Here is a 6238-nt window from a genome sequence, read left to right on the forward strand (position 1 = left end):
ATGACCCCTCCTTAGGTGTGATAGTTTACCAGAAGGGCTCACAGGACTCAGGAAAATAGTTTATTTACTATTATCAATTTATTATAAAGTATAGATTGTATATATTATAAAGGATATAATAAATAAAATTTATTAGAAAAGGATAAAGGATTATCAACAACAGCCAAGTGGAGGAGATGCATAGGGCAAGATGTGGGAGGTGGGTGGGTGGGCACAGAGCTTCCATGCTCTGTCTGGGTGCACCACCCTCCCAGCACTCCTTGTTTTCACCAAACTGGAAACTCTGTGAACCTCACTGTTTAGTGTTTTTATGAAGGTTCCATTATGTAGGCATGGTTGATTCATTCACTGGCCATTCATGATTAACTAAACTTCCAGCTTCTTTCTCCTCCCCAGAGGTCAGGGGGTGGGGCTTAAAGTTCCAACTCTCTAGCCACATGGCTGGTTTCTCTGGGAACAAGCCGGTATCTTCTGAGAGTCATCACATTAGCATAAACTCAGATATGGTTGAAAGGGGCTTATTATGAATGACAAAAATGTTCCTCTTACCCCTATCACTCAGGAAATTCCAAGCCTTTTAGGAACTCTGTGACAGGAACTGGGGATGAAGAACAAATATGTATTTCTTATTATATCACAATAACACAGAGGTATTATTAAGATGCTATGAACATTTTTGTATATGTCATTGATGGAAATATGTATTAATTTTCTCATGGGTATACACCTGTCAGTGGGATATTAGGGTCATGTGATATGCATATGTTCAGCTTTAGCTGGTATACAGTTTTCTAAAGTGGTCGTATTTATTTATATTACCACCAGGAGTGTATGAGAGTTCTAGTAGTTATATAGCCTCACCAATATTTGGCATTGTCATTTTAAGAATTTAGAAGTTCTGTTGGGTGTATAGTGGTGAAACTGTGCCACTCAGATTGGGACTTGAATGCACACACTGGGACTCAAACCCAGCCAAAACCCAGATTGGGACATGAACCCACGGTCTTTTAATTGAGATCACACACCAGGTCTCAGAACATAATGAAGCTTAGGTTCTTGATGTCTCATTGCAGAAAGAATTCAGTGAGAGACAGAGTGATAAGTAAGAAGTGGATTTATTTAGAGAGAAACACTCTCCACAGACAGAATGTGGGCCATCTCAGAAGGCAAGAGGTTACGAAATATGGGGTGGTTAATTTTTATTGGCTGGGTAATTTCATAGGCTAATGAGCATGAGGATTATTCCAAGTATTTTGGGGAAAGGGTGAGATTTCCAGGAATTGGGTCACAGCCCACTTTTTGATCTTTGATGGTCGGCTTTGGAACTGTCATGGCACTGGTTGGTGTGACACTTCTTAGCTTATGCTGATATATTACAATGAAGCATATAATTAAGCTCAAGGTCCACTGAAAGTCAAATCTTTGCCATCTTGGACCTAGTTGGTTCTAACCAGTTTTTGTCATGACCTATGGCTATGTCATTCTTTTAAAGGTTGTGCCCTGCCCCCTTCCTTTCTGTTTCATTGGAATGTCATTGCATTTCCTTGATGACTAATAATGGTGAGTATCTTATAGTTATTGGCCATTTGGATATCCTATTTTGTGAAGTGCCTGTAAAAATATTTTGCCCACTTTTTATTTGGTTTGTCTTTTTCTTCTTGATTTGTAGGAATTTTTTTATGTATTGTGGATTTGAGTCTTTTGTCAGATATATATGTATTATAAATATCTTCTCCCAGTCTGTCGCTACTTTTTTTCTTAAATTATTTTAATGATTCAAAACTTTTATATTATAGATTAAATAAATGCAGAATTACATTTCAGGCATGTTGTCAATTAGATACTGTGAATGACCCTCCAAACTAAACAAATAAAACGTAAAGAATACAAAGTCATTTAAAATCCATTGCTAACTGATTTGTTAGGTAGTTAGTCAGACATGAATGGGTCTCCACCCCATCCTGGATGGGGTCATCTTTCCCTCCCCCACCTAATTATACAGGTAATTAGAGAATGCCCAGAGATCTTCCCTCTTCTAGTCAAGGACCACCACTAAGTTTCCAGTCTTATCAGGACCAAGCAAAATAAAACCACCAGCACAGGTTGGCACAGGTGCACCAAGACCTGAAACGTGACTCAAAGTAACCCGGGGTTCATTATGCTGTATTTGGAATAAATTGGCATTGCATTTTTTGCCTCCCCCTCTCCCCCATGGGTTTTGCTTGGGTGCTTATGGATATGTGCCTGCACACTAGGAGAAAACTTATATAACCTAAAGCTGTCAATCGACTTCTCAGTCAAATGACACAGCACACAGTGAGGGACCACCACTCTAAACAACCCAACCCTACCCCCATTGAGGGGCTGCTTTTGGTTTCCAGACAGCTCACTCTCATTTCTTTCTTGGGAGTGTACTTTTGCTTTGCTTAATAAAACTCTTGCTACTTAAAGCACTATTCACAATAGCCAAAATGTGGAAACAACCTAAATGTCCACCGACAGATGAATGGATAATGAAGATGTATATATATATATATATATATATATATATATATATATATATATATATACAATGGAATACTACTCAGCCATAAAAAAGAATGAAATAATGCCATTTGCAGCAACATGGATGTGCCTAGAGATTATCATACTAAGGGAAGTAAGTGAGAACGAGAAAGACAAATACCATATGATATCACTTATATGTAGAATCTAAATTATGGCACAAATAAACCTATCTACAAAAGAGAAACAGACTCACGGACATAGAGAACAGACTTGTGGTTGCCAAGGGGGAGAGGGGTGGGGGAGGGAAATACTGGGAGTTTGGGATTAGCACATGAAAATTTATATAGGATAGATAAACAACAAGGTCCTACTGTATAGCACAGGGAACTATATTCAATATCCTGTGATAAACCATAATGGAAAAGAATATTAAAAAAAGAATGCCTATACGTGTATAACTGAGTCACTTTGCTGTAAAGCAGAGATTGACACAACACTGTAAATCAACTATACTTCAATTAAATTTTTAAAAAATCCATTGCTGAGCTAGTAGGAAAGTAGCAACTCTGCAGAGAACTCCAAATGAAGTGAACTCAGATATCCTGTGAACTAATAATGTGCTAAAGCCAGTTTTTGCCCTGAAGGTTTCTGCTAACTCTTAAAGAATGTGAGCCTCTGCTTTGAAGACTTCTTGGTGCTACTTCTTTAAGTGTAAAAGTTAAAGTTCAGGGCATGCTTAAGGTGAGGGTCTCTGAAAGGAAAATCAAAATGGAGTCAGTATTGCTAACAGCGTCTCTAAAATGGAACCAGGAAGCCATTAAGGAAGTGGACTTATGCACTGCTCATCTCAGTTTGGATGGAATCTGACATTTTGACCTGATGAAGTCATCCAGAGCACCTGCCAGAAACTCAAGATACTTATTGGACCCTTACACTAATATAACTTGTAATAGTTTACCTATTTATCAGACCCCTACTCTAAAACAGCTCCTGATTTCTTAAGGACAAATATTTTCTAGCTTGCATCAGAGTCAATCACAGTTCTTGTCAGGCAACTTTTAACAACGCTGTTGCTTTTTATCTTTTTTTTTTTTTTTGGCTATGCGGGTTTGTGGGATTTCCGTTTCCCGACCAGGGTTCGATCACATGCCCCCTGCAGTGGAAGCTCAGAGCCCTAACCACTGGACCACCATGGAATTCCCATGGCTTTTTATCTTTTTAAGCTTCTCTTTCTCTTCCTTGGAGCAGTAATTCAGGGTTACCTGAATTTGTGTCTCTCAAATTGCAATTCTTCTTTATTTTAAAATATTTATTTATTTGGTTGCTCTGGGTCTTAGTTGTGACACATGGGCTCCTTAGCTGTGACATGTGAACTCTTAGTTGTGGCATGCATCTGGGCGGATCTAGTTCCCCGCCCAGAGATTGAACCTGGGACCCCTGCATTGGGAGCACAATGTCTTAACCACTGCACCACCTGGGAAGTCCTTCAAATTGCAATTCTTTTTTTTTGTTTGTTTGGTTTTATTCTGGGGATTTTTTTTTTATTCAAACAGAAAGTCACAAAAATTATAATCATCCTCATCAGTTCACTCAGTCCCATGTAATTAATTTTTTTTCATCTTGATCTTTTGTTAGCACTTTTATGAATTCATCAGTTTTCCATTAGAGTTCTGAAAATGGTTACTCATTCAGTTCAGCAGTATAGTCAGTTACCAGAAATCTGTACTTGTCAGAGTCTTTTCCATGCAAATTGCAATTCTTAAGACCCCAAATAACTCTTTTTTTTAAAAGATTTTTTTTGATGTGGACCATTTTTAAAGTCTTTATTGAATTTGTTACAATATTGTTTATGTTTTAGTTTTTTTGGCCACAAGGCATGTGGGATCTTAGCTCTCTGACCAGGGATCAAACCCACACCCCTTGCATTGGTAGGCAAAGTCTTAACCACTGGACCGCCAGGGAAGTCACTAAACTCTTCTTATTTGAAGCCTCCTGTATTATTTATTTTTGTTGACAGGACCCAGTCATAAACCTTCTGAGTAAAGCTGGAGGCTCAGAGATCTATATTTGAAGTGTAAATGTGAATAAAAAAATAAATCTCATTATGCAGAAGAGATCAGCAAAGAGAGTTGCCTGTTTGAAACTTGGTGGAGATGAAAAATAGCATTCAAAGATTCATAACACAAGCTAGCCGATATGAGTTTTGCAATTTGAATTCATGCTACCTGTGTGTGGCTCAAAAAACCTCCAGTGTGGAATTTAATTTAAAATGGTTCTAGTTTGGTAGCTCCCCCAGGTAGAAGTAACTCATCTTCGAGGGAATTCAGCTCTAATCTAGATATCAAAATATTCACAGATAGGGACTTCCCTGGTGGCGCAGTGGATAAGACTCCGTGCTCCCAATGCAGGGGGCTTGGGTTTGATACCTGGTCAGGGAACTAGATCTCACATGCATGCCGCAACTAAGAGTTCACATGTCACAACTAAGGAGCCGGCTAGTCACAACTAAGGAGCCCACCTGCTGCAACTAAGAGCCAGTGCAACCAAATAAATAAATATTTTTAAAAATTCACAGATAATATTCTGAAGACTAGAACAGTTCAAAAGAAATCAGGCACCATTAATGAGAAATAATAGAAGCAATGAACAGCAGGCATTCACCTATAAAATTCCAGCTTTGGGGATTTTAAGGCAGAATGTAAAATAACTTTATTTAATGTGTTTTTAAAAAATGAGGGAAGCTTGATATATGAGGAGGAAACAAATCGATTTGCATAATAACCTCTAGAAATAATTGATATGAAAATCTCAAAATTGGTTTAAAAACCACAATCACATGCAAGTAAAAAGAGAATTAACATTCTTGAGGATAGATTTGAAGTAATTATCCAGAATAACTTCCGAGACAAGGATATTGGAAAATATGAAAGAAATGAAGAGATTTGGAGGAGAGAATAGAAAGTCTGATCTACATTTAGAAGGAGTTTCTGAAGAAGATAATAAATAGGGAAAAGGCATTATTCAAAGAGATAATGCAGAAAAAATTAATTATTAAAAAGTATTTCAGTCCAGGAAGCCCAACAAAGCCAAACAATCCCAAGCAAAATAATCTACATTCCAGATACATCATAATGAGATGCACAACCCCAGGGAAAAAGAAAAGGTAGTAAAAAGTAACAAGAAAAAAAATCAGATCACCTACAAAGAAAGGTAAATTAGATGGTTGGCTGGCTCTCAATTGCAACAGTGAAGACAGGAAAATGTATTCAAAGTGGTTGAGAGAAAATATTAGTCAATTTAAACTTCCATACCCATCAAAACTATCTTCAAAACAAGAGGGTAAAATGTTTTTTTCAGACAAGCAATAATAGAGAGATTTTAACCATCAAAGCCACCCTCTAAAGGAAGTTCTAAAGATATACTCAAGTAGAAAGAAAATAAATTCTTTTTTTTTTTTTTGCGGTACGCGGGCCTCTCACTGTTGTGGCCTCTCCCACTGCGGAGCACAGGCTCCGGAAGCGCAGGCTCAGCGGCCATGGCCCACGGGACCAGCCGCTCCGCGGCATGTGGAATCCTCCCATACCAGGGCACGAACCTGCATCGGCAGGCGGACTCTCAACCACTGTGCCACCAGGGAAGCCCAAGAAAATAAATTCTTGATGGAAGATCTGGCCACATAATTTTGGTGTCTCAGTGAAGGATTCTGAAAATGCAGAGCTCCTTGTTTAAA

The sequence above is a fragment of the Phocoena sinus genome, chromosome 8 (assembly GCF_008692025.1).
Source record: "Phocoena sinus isolate mPhoSin1 chromosome 8, mPhoSin1.pri, whole genome shotgun sequence".
NCBI classification, from domain to species: domain Eukaryota; kingdom Metazoa; phylum Chordata; class Mammalia; order Artiodactyla; family Phocoenidae; genus Phocoena; species Phocoena sinus.